This window comes from Pelophylax lessonae, assembly GCF_965119305.1.
Source record: "Pelophylax lessonae genome assembly, chromosome: 2".
NCBI classification, from domain to species: Eukaryota; Metazoa; Chordata; class Amphibia; order Anura; family Ranidae; genus Pelophylax; species Pelophylax lessonae.
This window is the reverse complement of record NC_138769.1, coordinates 483,902,075-483,916,529: the sequence shown is the minus strand read 5'-3', so window position 1 is coordinate 483,916,529 and position 14,455 is coordinate 483,902,075. Positions and strand designations below refer to the sequence as shown.

The window sequence follows — 14,455 nt, the reverse complement described above, 5'->3', positions numbered from 1 at the left end:
TTGTAAAATCTTACCTGTAAAATTCCTTTCTCTGAGTCCTCCGACAGTCGCCGCCATCTTCATATTCGTCACAATGGGGTATTAGACTTTGCTCCGTAGGAGTAGCTAGGCAACAGAATATGTCAATATTAAAGCTTTTAACATATCCCCACCCCAGGGGGTGGTCCCCTCAGTCTATACCCTCCTGCTTCCTGTTTCCTGCTTCAGTTTCAGTGGAATAGCAGTAGAGTACCTAAACCCCAAAAGAGGGGCGGGGGCGGCGACTGTCGGAGGACTCAGAGAAAGGAATTTTACAGGTAAGATTTTACAAAAATTCCGTTTTCTCTTACGTCCTCCGACAGTCGCCGCCATCTTCATATTCATCACAATGGGGACGTCCCAAAGCAGTGCAAACATGAGGGGTGGGAAACGCAGCCGCGCCTAAAGGCAACGCAGTCTCCACATCAAAGAAAGTAACCTTACCAAAGGAAGGAAACCAGCCGGGCAACACGAGAAAAAATTTGCTCAACGGGAGCAATAACCCAGGAAAAAAACAAATAACCCAGGGATACAAAGAAATCCCAAACAGCCCAAAGGACCAAAACCAGGGACCCTAAGGGACCGCCGCACTAAAAACCTTGCGGCCAAAGGAAGCATCTGCCGATGCTTGAACATCCACTCTGTGGAACAGAGTGAAGGTGTGCACGGTCGACCAAGTCGCCGCCCTACACACCTGGGCCACAGAAGCCCCATGACGACAGGCCCAAGACGTACTCAGAGATCTGGTAGAGTGCGCCCTCACAGGCATAGGGGAAACTTTTCCCCGCAAAGCATAGGCCTGTTCAACGGCCTGTCTGAACCAATTGGCGACGGCAGAAGCCGACGCCGCTACGCCCTTCCGAGGACCCCCGGAAGGACAAACAAAGAATCCGACTTGTGAAAAGATTCAGACGATTTTAGGTAAACCCTAATCGCCATGAACAGCATCCAAGGAGTGCAACACCACCTCCTCCGAATATTTAGACTTCGCGCAAGGCGAAGGCAAGACAATGTCCTCATTGAGGTGAAATTCCGAAACCCTCTTCGGAAAAAAAGAAGGGTTAGGTCGCAAGACCACCTTAACCAAGTGAGTGACCAGATACGGACAATGGCAGGACAAGCTGCCAGCTCCGACACTCTGCGAGCCGAATTGATCGGCACCAAAAAAGGTGACCTTCTAGGACAACATAGACAACGAGGTCTACCCGATCCGTTCAAAAAGGACCATGTTGTAACACGGACAGAACAAGATTCCAGTCCCAAGGAGGCAGAGGCACCCTCCTAGGAGGGACCAGATGCCCCCGAACAAAAGTGCCAATCAAGGAGATAGATGGCATAGGACGTTGAAAAAAGAACGGCCATCGCAGACACCTGACCCTTGATCGTAGCCAGCGCCAAATGCTGTCAACACCCTTTCGAAGGAAGGACAACACCCCAGACACCGACCACGGGCGAGGTGAAGACCCCCTGAACTCACATCAGGCAAAATAGGCCTCCGAAATACGGTTAAAGACCTACCCCGAGGAAAAATTCCTCGCGTCGATCAAAGTGTGAATGACCTCAGGGGAGAGACCCCTATCCCTCAGGACCTCGGTTTCAACAGCCAGGCCGGCAAAGCCAGCGACTGCAAGGCAGGATGAAATATCAGCCCTTGAGATCTTACCGACGAGGCAGACGCCATGGGGCGTCGACCGCCAAATGCACGAGGTCTGCGTACCAGGACCGGCGAGGCCAGTCGGGTGTCACAAGAATCACCGTGTTTTGGTTCCGAGACCAACCTACGAAGGAACCTGGGCAGCAATTGAAACGGTGAAAACGCATACATCAGTCGGTACTGATGCCACGGAGCTACCAACGCGTCTGACGCGTCTGCCCCAGGATCGCGTGGCCTTGCCACGAACCTGTTCACCTTGTTGTTCAGACGAGACGCGAACAGGTCCACCTCCGGAAGAACCCACGTCGCGCACAACATCTGGAGAACACCCGGACGGAGGGGCCATTCCCCCTGGTCCAGGGACTGGCAGCATCAGATAATCCGCCCGCCAGTTCTCCACCCCCGGAATGTGAACCGCCGATATCGCCGGGACATGCGTCTCGGCCCAAGACAGAATGTCGGCCACTTCCCGAGCCACCCGGGCCCTCTTGGTGCCCCCTTGGCGAATGACGTAAGCCACTGCCGTGGCAATGTCCGTCTGCACCCGAACCGGACAGCCCTGCAGCCTGTCCGGCCAACGTTGAAGGCAGAGATTCATCGCACGCAATTCCAGAATGCTGACCGGAAGGGAGGTTTCCGCCTCCGACCAAGTTCCCTGGGCGGACAGAACGCCCAGAACACCACCCCAGCCCGACAGGCTGGCATCCGTGGTGACCACCGTCCATGAGAGAGGACGAAAAGACTTGCCCCCTGACACCGTCGGGGACTGGAGCCACCACAGAAGATCCCTTCTGGTGCGATGGCCCAACGAAATCCGGATCCAGAGATTGCGGTCGCCCGTCCCACCTGGACAGGATCTCCGCTTGGAGACCCCGCGTGTGAAACTGGGCGAAGGGAATCGCCTCGAAAGCCGAGACCATCAATCCCAGACATCTCATGCGCGTCCGGAGTGACGAGCACGGAACGTCCCTGAGGGACCTGACTTCTCCTGAAGAATCCTGAGTTTGCCGTCCGGTAGGAAGACCTTCGCCTGGACCGAGTCCAGAATCATTCCCGGGTAGGGAAGACGAATCGACGGACACAGCGTCGACTATGGAAAATCAATCGCCCAATCAAACTCCTGAGAGTCAGCATCACGAAGGACAGGTCCTCCTCCAGACCCTGGCTGGTCGCAGACCGAACCAGAATAACTTCCAGATACCCCAGGACAGAGATGCCCTGGGCTCTCAACAAAGCCAGAAACCGGTGCAAGCACCTTGGCGAAAAAACCCGTGGAGCCGAAGCGAGACCAAAAGGTAACGCCACGAATTGGCAATGATCATCCGCAATGGCAAATCGAAGTCACCTCTGGTGACCCTCGAAAAACGGGATGTGAAGGCACGCATCCTTCAAGTCGATGGAAACCATGAATTCCCCCGGAACCAGGGCAGCCACCACCGACCGCAGGGATTCCATGCGGAACTTGCGAACCCGCACAAGCGGTTCAGAGCCTGTAAGTCCAGAATTGGACGTACCCTGCCCTCCTCCTTGGGCACAGTGAACAGATTGGAAGAGAACCACCGAAATCTGTCCCGATGAGGCACCGGAACCACCTGAGGGAAAAAATCTGCTCTCCGGCCGGGAGAGAAAACTCGATCTTGTAACCAGAACGAACGATTTCCTGAACCCACCTGTCCCGAACACGGGCCAACCAGGGTTGAAGAAAAACCGAGCAAGCGTCCCCCCACCCCAGAACTGGGTGAGGGCGCCCCTTCAGGCCGCATTGTTATGGGCAGCGGATCCGGACTGGCCGGACTTATGCTTACCTGACCACGGCTTCTTTTGGGAGCCTTGGCCTATGAATGGTTTGCCCCTATAGGGCGACCGAAAGGCACGAAAGGACCCCTGAGAGGGCCGAAAAAAAGCATGCTTCATACCATGAGCAGCCTTAGCCTGGTGGGATTGGGGCAGGAGCGTGCTCTCACCACCCGTGACCCCCTTTATCAGTGCATCCAAGGATTCGCCAAAAAGGCGAGAGCCATCATAGGGCAGATTGGCTAAGGTCTTGCGCGAAGATTGGTCCACAGACCAACACTTCAACCAAACCAGGCGGCGAGACAATACCGCCACACTGTGTACACGTGCAGCCAATGGTACTATATCCAGGTCCGCATCACACAAATACATGACACCCTGATGGATTTGATCCACCAAATCCAATGTCGCCGGTGAGGCTGAATCAGCCACCAGGACGAGCCTGAGTACCTGCGTCCAATTCGCGACAGCCTGGGCTGCCATAAGCGAAGCAAATAGAGCCTTTAGCATAGAACCCGTAATAGAGTAAGAATGATGGGCAAGAGACTCCAGCCTCCTGCCCGTAGCATCCCGGAACACCGGGGTATCCTCTGCAGGAATCGCAGTGGACCTATACAAAACCGCCACCGCGTGATCCACCTGAGGTGGCACACACCACCGCTCATCAGTAGCGGGCGTGACAGGACAACGCAGCTTGAACCTACTTGGTACAGCAAAAGGCTTGCGTATATTGCACCATTGTTTCTTAACAGTGCGCTGAAAATCATCAGTGCAGGGAAAGACCTGCGATGTCTTGCGTCTTTCTGCGTCCCATAAGCTGCCAGGGCAGCAGGAGGACATGGTTCAACCCGTAAACGCAGTGTTTGCTTGATAGAAGCAACCAATTCATCCATGAGTGCAAGCTCTTCAGGCGAACCAGGGGGAGAATTATCCACCCCTTCTACCTCAGACTCCACCCCGGACCCCACAAGACCCAGGGAGGAACGGGACCCCGATAAGGAGACCCCAGCTATAGCAGCCCCATCACCAGCACCCTCTGATCAGAGGAGATTGAAAACTCTGGTTTGTTGTGTGGATTGAGCAGCCACAAGCATTTGCACCTGAGCAGCAAGATTAGACACAACCGCAGCCAAATCCCCCCTTGGGGGGGAAAACAGCCCTTGGTCACCCACCAAGTGGTAGGAAATCCGTTTCCCTGAGAATCCATTGCCCCAATGATAAGCCGGAAAGTAAAGGGTTAACTGCCCCTTAAACAAGCGCGGCGAGCGCTGCCCACCGCACACACACACTGGCACAATTTTTACCCCCGCCGGGAGAAAAAGGCTCAACACTGGCAAGGATAAAGGGATAGGGAGGTAAAAACCTGTAGAGACCATTGCTGCTGCCGCCGCCTCGATCGGTGCACCCAGGGAGAGGAAGCGATGCAACACAGGGCGCTCCATGAAAGCCTATGGAAGGCTACAAGAAAATGGCCGCCCGCAGTGATACCATGCGGCCGGAGCGAGCGCTGCCAAAATGGCGCCGTTTGGCGCCGAAACCGCCGCTCCTCCACCTCAGCGAGGTGGACTAAACACAGCATAGCATGTAAAAACATGGCGGACCACCGCAGCGGTCGCTGAAAGTGCCCCAAACATGATAATCATGCCCCACAGCACACAGCCGTTCACACATACACAAACTGACACAGACAGTGCAGCACAGCCCCCCCTCCTTGCAGCCCACAGGATGCAGCCAGAGAGACAGGGATTTCAATAGTGTGAAACACAGGCAGGGAAACACAGTCCCAGACTAACACCCCCCCAACAGACAGGTCCCCACATAGATACACTTACCTCCTAATGGCGTGGGGAACCCGCACAGGCGAACAAGAAGCTGCGCATGAGGCAGGGAGAGTCGCATCCAGGACGCAAAAAATCGGGGTTAAGAAACCGCACAGCGTCCAGTGAGGTAGCCACCTCACCAATCATCCCTGCACCGAACAGGGATGGGTCGTTCACTGTGCCAGGAGCGTTACCTGGCTGAACGCTCGATGGCAGGCTGGGAAGCCACTGACCCACGACCTGCGACCAGGGGGATCAGCCCGAGACCCAGCCCGCACGAATCCTCTTCATCAGAAGAACTAACTAATGCTGACAAAAAGAACAGCTAAGTAAAGAGAGAGAAAAAACTCAAACAAAAATCAAAAAAGAAGATAAAGGCTGAGACAAAATGCACCAGCATAGAGAGATCCAGCTACTCCTGACAAGCTAGACATTGAAACTGAAGCAGGAAACAGGAAGCAGGAGGGTATAGACTGAGGGGACCACCCCCTGGGGTGGGGATATGTTAAAAGCTTTAATATTGACATATTCTGTTGTCTAGCTACTCCTACGGAGCAAAGTCTAATACCCCATTGTGACGAATATGAAGATGGCGGCGACTGTCGGAGGACGTAAGAGAAAGAGGGCTGCAATGTACAGTACAGGTACATAATCCTGCCTGGAGCTTCCACCTGCTTGCAGTACAACTACTGTGAGTGGAAGGCAAGTGGCTATAAAAAAAAAAAAAAAATAAAAAAAATCCAGTGTGGGTTTTCCCCCCTTCCCACACTTAATACCAAGCCCTACAGGTCTGGTATGAATTTTAAGGGGGAACCCACAGCAAAAAAAAAAAAAATGTCCACTTAAAAAACGTCCACCCCCCCCCCCCCCAAAAAAAAAATCCATACTAGGCACTCCAGACAATTTTAGATCTTAAGGGGAACTCCTTACCAAAAAAATAAAAATAAAAAAGATGGCATGCCGCCCCCACCCCCCAAAAAAAAGAAAAACCATACCAGACCCTTTTCCAAGCATGCAACCCAGCAAGGAGGGGGGTACTTTGAGTGAGCACACATTTCACCATCCCTCTCTCCAAATCATGTCATATGCCCTCAACATATTTTTTATGTGGGGTTCCCCTTAAAATCCATACCAGACCAAAAGGGCCCAGCATTGATTTTGGGTTCCCCCCTACAATTCGTACCAGATCCTAAAGGACTGGTATAGGTTGGGGGTAGGGACCTCCCACACTGTTTTTTTTATGTTGGATCTTTTGTTTACATTATTAAGACTCAACGATGTCAGGATGCCAGTGGATGCAGACTCCTTAACAGATGGCTCATTCCTGCTGCTCACTGGTTAGAACGCTGGGTATTCATTTCAATCAACTACCAATTTAACAACCAATGATGCTGACAATTCAATTTTGATGCATTTCCATTAAAGTCTTTGGATCATAAAATCGCATTGCATCGCACCAAAGTAGTACAGGGCCCTCACCTAAAGTCACATTGCAGCCGCACTGCATTCAGGCAAAATTGGAAACAATGATATTTCCACTGTGATGTGATTCAGTGCGACCCAAGTCGCATTGAAACCACATTAGTGTGAACGAGGTCTAATCCAAAGGTAAAAACACAAGTGCCAGATTTGTAGCACAATAAACGCCTCATATATATGTACGTTTTTTATATGTTACAACTTTTATTTAATAAAATATGGTATAAAATATGCTTCTGTACAAAAAGTGTGTACATATTTTTTTTATAAACCTAAATAAAAAGATTTCTTGAAACAAACAGAAACGCCAAACAGTGACATATACAGTAGTCATAAAATATACTACACAAAGCTAAATTCTTCACAAAAGCATTGGCACAGGATTTTATAACCTCAAATAAAGCTTCAAATGTGTATTTCAATCAGACTGGCTTGCGTTGATTAGACATTACTGAAAGCACAGCTTGAGCATTTTATGAGGGGCTGTGGATTTTAAAGACTGAATTACACCTTGCAGCTGTATTGCAGAACAAGCATCATTATTGTTAATATGGATGAAAGGACAGCTACTCCCCTGCACTAGACTAGTGTCTTCCCATGTTTGTGAATATATATCTGCATCGCCTTTCACACTCTCACTGCTCACCTCCTGCTGCAGCGGAAGAATGGAACAGAGGTGTCACACTGCTAAACTTGATCTTTGCCATGTGGTTAGGCTTTCTACTCTAAAATGACTGGATTATCTTTGCAATCAGACAGGTTAATTAACTGAAGTTTTTATATTCCTTTCTGCCTCTTTACACTTTATATGCATTTTGCACGGAACATTATTGCCCAACACCCAACCACTTATTCTCCCCTTCTCCTTCTACCTCCTTAATCATCTCTTCCTTCCAGCCTAATTATGCAGCACTTAAATACGGCATGTGTCACTTGACTCCAACACCTCAATATCTGACAGTATTTGAGCCACACAATCACCACAGCATGATGAAAGGATCACAGCAGATTACTACAAGGTGGAAATGCAGCTCTAAACTATATACACTGGCTGCATCTGTAAGAAAAAAATCTTAACATTTTAAAACCCATTATAGTAACCTGATAAAAATGTGTACACTACAACCTAAAGCTAAACCCTGACATCCCCTTAAGATAAGATTTGAACTTTGCTGAAATTTAAAAAAAAATTGGTTCAGTTTTGGTCCCAATCACTTGCAGTTTCCTGCAAATTACTTTCCTTGCAATTTAGATATTGAATATCCCTTTAAAAAAGGTTTTAACAACAGGCGATGCAAAACAAGCAGTGCAAAGGAGAGTTATCACCGCTCTAAGCCATCCTGGATAAGGAGAGAGTGAGGGAGGAGGAAAAATGCCACCACTAGCTGCTGTTCGCAGCTGAGTCATCCTGATCAGCTGGCTGCTCCTTCCGCTCCTCGGCCACAACGGGGGTGAGACAGGGAGATCGGCAGTGAAACACTACATGCCAACCAAGCAGAGAGATGGGCCAAGCCTCACCAGTCTCTCCACCTCCATCTCTCCCAAACCTCCCCACACTGCAAGCAGTCAAGCCATCTTCAGCTCCCCAGTTCGGTCTCAGACACAGCGGTTGACAATCAGGATGGAGGAGCTCTAGGCGAGTCACACACGCCGGCTCACATCCATGTCAGACCACACCCCCTGGTTCCGGACCCATATCTCCAATTTGTACTACGTAGATGGGGTTTCGGGCCTCACTTCCTGACGTGGATCTCTTCCCTATACTCTGCCCCCTCAGCCTATCTCAGATATGCTGGCTTTAAATCTGAACCCTTTCCGGTGCGTTGCTCTTAACATCTCTCTACACCCCCCTATACTATCACAACTTCAACAGGCCCTCCCATATTCATGGTCTCCCCCATGATATTTCCTACCTAGGCATTAAACTTAGAATTACAGTCTAGACATTGTTAATATGGTAAATGACTATTCTAGCTTGAAACAGCTGATTTTTAATGGAATATCTACATAGGTGTACAGAGGCCAATTTCCAGCAACCACCACTCTTGTGTTCTAGAGATTGACTGATTATTGGCAACACCGATATATCGTGGGCCGATATGCACTATATCACTCCCTGATATATCGGAATTGGCCCTTGGATTTACCGATATTGTTGATGTTTTTGTGACGTCATTGCGTATGTTGCGCGCACACGTTCTGCCTTCCAACACCGCCTCCCACCCCTGTGCGGCCCATACGTGATGTAATTTCACTGTGAGCTGCACGCGTTCTCTGCCTTAACACCGCCTCCCACGCCTCGGACAGCCTCATGTGCAGCCAGCTACAGTCCGGTCCGGTCATGGTGCCAGCCATCCACCCACAGGCCCTGGCCTCAGCCATTTACAAGAGGGTGCCAGCCATCCGACCCACAACTGAACAGGGTGCCAGCTGGCCAGCATCCAGCCACCGTGACCACACAGTGTTCAAGCAAGCCAGCCACCCACAACAAGCAAGGGGGAGTGAGTGACACCAAGCCAGCCACCCACCACAGTGTTCCAGCAAGCCAGTCAACCACAACAGGGTGACACCAAGCCAGCCCCCACAGTGTTCCAGGAAATCAGCCAGCCACCCACAACAGGGTGTCAGCAAGCAAGCCACCCACAATGCCAGGCGTCAGCCACTGACCCACAACAGAGTGACAGCAGCCAGCAACCTCACAACAGGGTGCCAGCAAGCAACCCTCACTGTCAGGCATCAGCCACCAACCCACAACAGGGTGCCAGCAAGCAACCCACACTTCCAGGCGTCAGCCACTAACCCACAAAAGGGTGCCAGCAACTTCAGCAAGTCAATTTTTTAATCTTTTTTGTGTCTTTCAAATTGAAATGGAGATGGAGGAGGAGAGAAAAAGTAAAAGTGCGGTCTGGAACTATTTCTCGTCTTAATCTTCTCCAGGAAAAGCAGCAGTGTGCAACACATGTACAAACAACATAAGCATGGGATCAGTAACTGCAAAAAAAAAAAAAATATGTCAAATCGTTGGGCCCATCTAGGAGTTCATTATATTGAATTATATCATGCAGCACAGAAAAAAACAAAATTAATATCAATGTGATATTAGCCACACACACCTACACAGGTTGAACTGGATGGACTATTGTCTTTATTCAACCTCACCTACTATGTAACTATGTAACTATGATATAACAGATAGGTTTAAAAAAAAAAAAAAAAAAAAACATGTGTCACTGTCTAGATTCAGATGGAAGATCCCAACTGCTGGACCGATTAATCGCAGAGATGATTGTCACTGATAACCAGCCATTTACAATGGTGTCTGACTCAGGATTTCAGCGGCTGATGTCCATACTTGAGCCAAGCTACACACTGAAGAGTGAGAAGTATTATCGAACAGAAATGCTGAGAAAGATTCACCAAAAGGTTGTTGACTAAGTAAAGGCTATGCTGCAACCAGAGAATGCTGGCAACTCACTCTCATTCACGACTGACTGCTGGTCAGGACAAACAGAGTCAGACGAGTCACTAAAGATTCTTACATGTCACATCACTGACAGGGGATGGACAAAAAGGCAATTGATGTTGGATACAAAAGTGATGCAAGGGTCCCCCCACTGAGTACAGTAGAGAAATGATTCTAGGCATGCTTGAAGACTGGGGAATCAACAAAGACAGAGTGATGCTTGTGCTACTTCGAGACAGTTGAGCAAACCTGCGGAAAGGAATGAGGCTTGATGATATGTCATACCTCAGTGTCATGGCACACAACACCCTCCAACTTTCAAATGATAACCTGTCAAGCCAAAAAGCTTTGATAGATATAGGTTTTGAGAAGTATGAACAGATTAAAAATATTGTGCTTGCAAGCCTTTTGAATCCTCAATACAAGAACAATGCTTTCTCTTCTGATGATGTATTGGCAAAGGCAAAACAATGGCTGACAGAAGATATTCAACAGGAGATGGAGGAGGTTCCTGCCGAAAAGACAAGTCTAGATCACTATTTTGATAATATGAAAGAGCAGCATGCTGCAAAAACAGAAAAATGTCCAAAAATACGTCAACGAACAAAAGAGAATCTTCATCATCTTAGTCAAATTGATCAGGACATTTTCAGTATTTTATTGGGGCCTCATGCGGAGGATTACATTTCTTCTGAATCTGCAATAATGAGCAAGGATGATGAACTTCATCTCTATCTGAAGGAACCAGAAATTGACAGAAGAAGTGATCCTCTTCAGTGGTGGAAAGAAAATGAGGCACGTTACAAAAGACTTGCTTCCCATGCTAGAAGATACCTCTCTCTCTATGATCCTCTGTCCTCCTCTCCTCCTGAGCATGTTTATGAAGTGGAGGCATTATATGAACAAAACAGATGCCCTTTAACAGGTGACCATGGACATGCTAAAATATTCTGCTTTCTGCAGGATAATATTGTTCTACTTAACTGGGAGTATTGAAAAGAGTAGTGTCCACTCAACTCCACTGTGTAGCTGTTGCCTATCTTTTTTTCTAGCAGTTTTGCACTGACTGCAGAATATCATTGCAGTGAGTGCACTACTGCAGCAGTAGTCCACTTACTCTAGTCCAACTCCAATCCACTGTCTTGCTGTTGTCTAGCTTTTTTTCTAGCAATTTTGCACTGACTTCCCTACTGCAGAGGTGGTCCACTGACTCCAATCCACTGTCTAGCTGTTGCCTCGCTTTTTTTCTAGCAGTTTAGCACTGACTGCAGTAGTTGCAGTGAGTGCCATACTGCAGAGATAGTCCACTGACTCCAGTCCAATCCACTGTGTAGCTGTAGTGTTGCCTAGCTTTTTTTTCTAGCAGTTTTGCACTGACTGCAGTACTTGCAGTGAGTGCCCTACTGTAGAGGTAGTCCACTGACTCCACTGTGTAGTTGTCACCTAGCTTTTTACTAGCAGTTTTGCATTGACTGCAGTAGTTGCAGAGAGTGCCCTACTGCAGAGGTAGTATACTGACTCCAATCCACTGTCTGGCTGTTGTGTTGCTTAGCCTTTTTTTTCTAGCAGTTTTGCACTAACTGCAGTAGTTGCAGTGAGTGCCATACTGCAGAGGTAGTCCACTGTCCAATCCACTCCACTGTGTAGCTGTTGTGTTGCCTAGCTTTTTTTCTAGCAGTTTTGCACTGACTGCAGTAGTTGCAGAGAGTGCCATACCGCAGCGGTAGTCCACTGACTCCAGTCCAATTAACTGTAGCCGTTGTGTTGCCTAGCTTTTTTTCTAGCAGTTTTGCACTGACTGCACTGCAGTAATGATTTAAAATTATTGCAATGATTGTGTGCACTACTCCAGCAGTTTATTATGCATTAATGCACAATCAGAATGATGTGAAACTAAATGTCCCTGCAATTGTAGTTTTCCTATCAATTCTCATGCAATTACGGTGTGAAGAACGAGCCCTTAATGTTAAAATTGTTAATAAATAAAGTTTGATATGTTCAGTAACAGATGTGTCGAAATTTGTGTTTATGTTGCAAAATTTTAAATGTTCAAAAATATCGGCCAATACCGATATGCAATGGCCAAAATATGGGTAACAAAAAAACGATATTGGTCGATCACCAGTTCTAATGGTACATTGTGTTAGCTAATCGTGTTAAAAGGCTAATTGATGATTACAAATCCCTTGTGCAATTATGTTAGCACAGATGAAAACTGTTGTGCTGATTAGAAAAGCTATAAAACTGGCCTTCCTTTGAGCTAGTTGAGTATCTGGAGCATCAGCATTTGTGTGTTCGATTATACTCTTAAAATGGACAGAAAAAGAGAACTTTCTTTTGAAACTCAACAGTCTATTCTTGTTCTGAGAAATTAAGGCTATTTCATGCGAGAAATTGCCAAGACACTGAAGATTCCCTACAATGGTGTGTACTACTCTCTTCAGAGAACAGCACAAACTACTATAACCAGAATAGAAAGAGAAGTGGGGGCCCCGGTGCACAACTAAGCAAAAGGACAAGTACACTAGTCTCTAGCTTGAGAAATAGAAACCTCACAGGTCCTCAACTGCCAGCAAAAACGCCAGTCTCAATGTCCACAGTGAAGAGGCGACTCTGGGATGCTGGCCTTCTAGGCAGAGTGGCAAAGAAAAAGCCATATCTGAGACTGACCAATAAAAGTAAAAGATTAAGATGGGCAAAAGAACACATACATTGGACAGACGAAGATTGGAACAAAGTGTTATGGACAGACAAAGCCAAGTTTGAGGTGTTTGGATCACACAGAAGATGAATTGTGAGACGTAAAACAAGTGAACAGATGCATGAGGAGTGCCTGGCGCCATCTGTCAAGCATGGCGGCGGTAATGTGATGGTCTGGGACTGCTTTGGTGCTGGTAAAGTGGGGGATTTGTACAGGGTAAAAGGGATTTTGAATAAATAAGGCTATCACTCCATTTTGTAACGCAATGTCATACCTTGTGGACATCGCTTGATTGGAGCCAATTTCCTCCTACAACAGGAAAATGACCCAAAGCACACCTCCAAACTATGCAATAACTATTTAGGGAAGAAGCACTCAGCTGGTATTCTGTCTGTAATGGAGTGGCAAGTGCAGATCTCAACCCTATTGAGCGAATGGTACGCAAGTAGTACCCATCAAGCCAATCAAACTTGTGGGAAGTGCTTCAGGAAGCGTGGGGTAAAACTTCTTTAGATTACTTCAACAAATGGACAGCTAGAATGCCAAAGGTCTGGCAAGGCTGTAATTGCTGCAAAATTATCAGATGAAAGCAAAGTTTGAAGGACAAAATTATTATTTCAAATAAAATCATTATTTCTAGCCTCGCCAATGCCTTGAATATATTTTCTATTCATTTTGCAATTCATTTGATGAATAAAAGCATGAGTTTTCATGGAAAACATGAAATTGTCTGGGTGACTCCAAACTTTTGAATGGTAGTGTATAGCATAGAGCCCTTACCTATATATGGAACAAAATCAGACCCTGTGTATCAAACAGTCCTACACTTTCAAGGCCGGGTTAGGACTGCCCCACTTTGCCAAATACTACCAAGCTGCACAGTTAACTCCACTCACCAAACTTCATGCCCTACACAAAGTCCTTTTATGGGTTTGCCTTGGAATCTGTTGATTGTGACCCATTTGAGGGGCCAATTTACGATGGATTCGCCCAAAAGACAGTGACGAACCCGGTGACACACCACTCTCTAGAAATATGAGACACTCCTAAATTTAAACACAAACTACATTGTCCTCATAACCCCCTTCTGTCCTACCTAATCCAGCCTTTTATCCTGCATGGTCTTCTCTTCTCCCTCCTCTTTCTAAATTGGTCTAGGGCTGGCCTCATCCATGCTCACTCGTTTACCACTCCAAACACTTTCAAGTCATGTCCAGTACTACTACACGAGTAACATTGGTTACCTAATTTTGAAATATTTTGCTTTCTACAGCAAAAAATTGGATTTTTGTTTTACTTTAAAATCCTTTTCTCTGACATTCATTGACGGACACAGTCTCTGTTCTTCATAACAGTATGGTTATACTGCCCCCTACAAGAGTAGAACACTAGGCAGAAAAAAGTTCTGGCTACACCTATGGGCAGTCCCAGGGGGTATATCCCTTCTCTCTGCTATAGGATGTCAGTTTTGTAACAAAGCAGTGTCAGAGAAAACAATACCAACCCAACTCAAAATAGAGGGGCGG

The 14,455-nt window shown here is 47.6% G+C and overlaps 1 protein-coding gene across 1 annotated transcript in view; it reads right to left on the bottom strand.

Moving 5' to 3' along the window:
• Positions 1–14,455, bottom strand: part of PCCA (propionyl-CoA carboxylase subunit alpha) — a 1,213,132-nt gene that overhangs the window by 767,181 nt on the left and 431,496 nt on the right. The gene's annotated exons all lie outside the window — the stretch shown is intronic.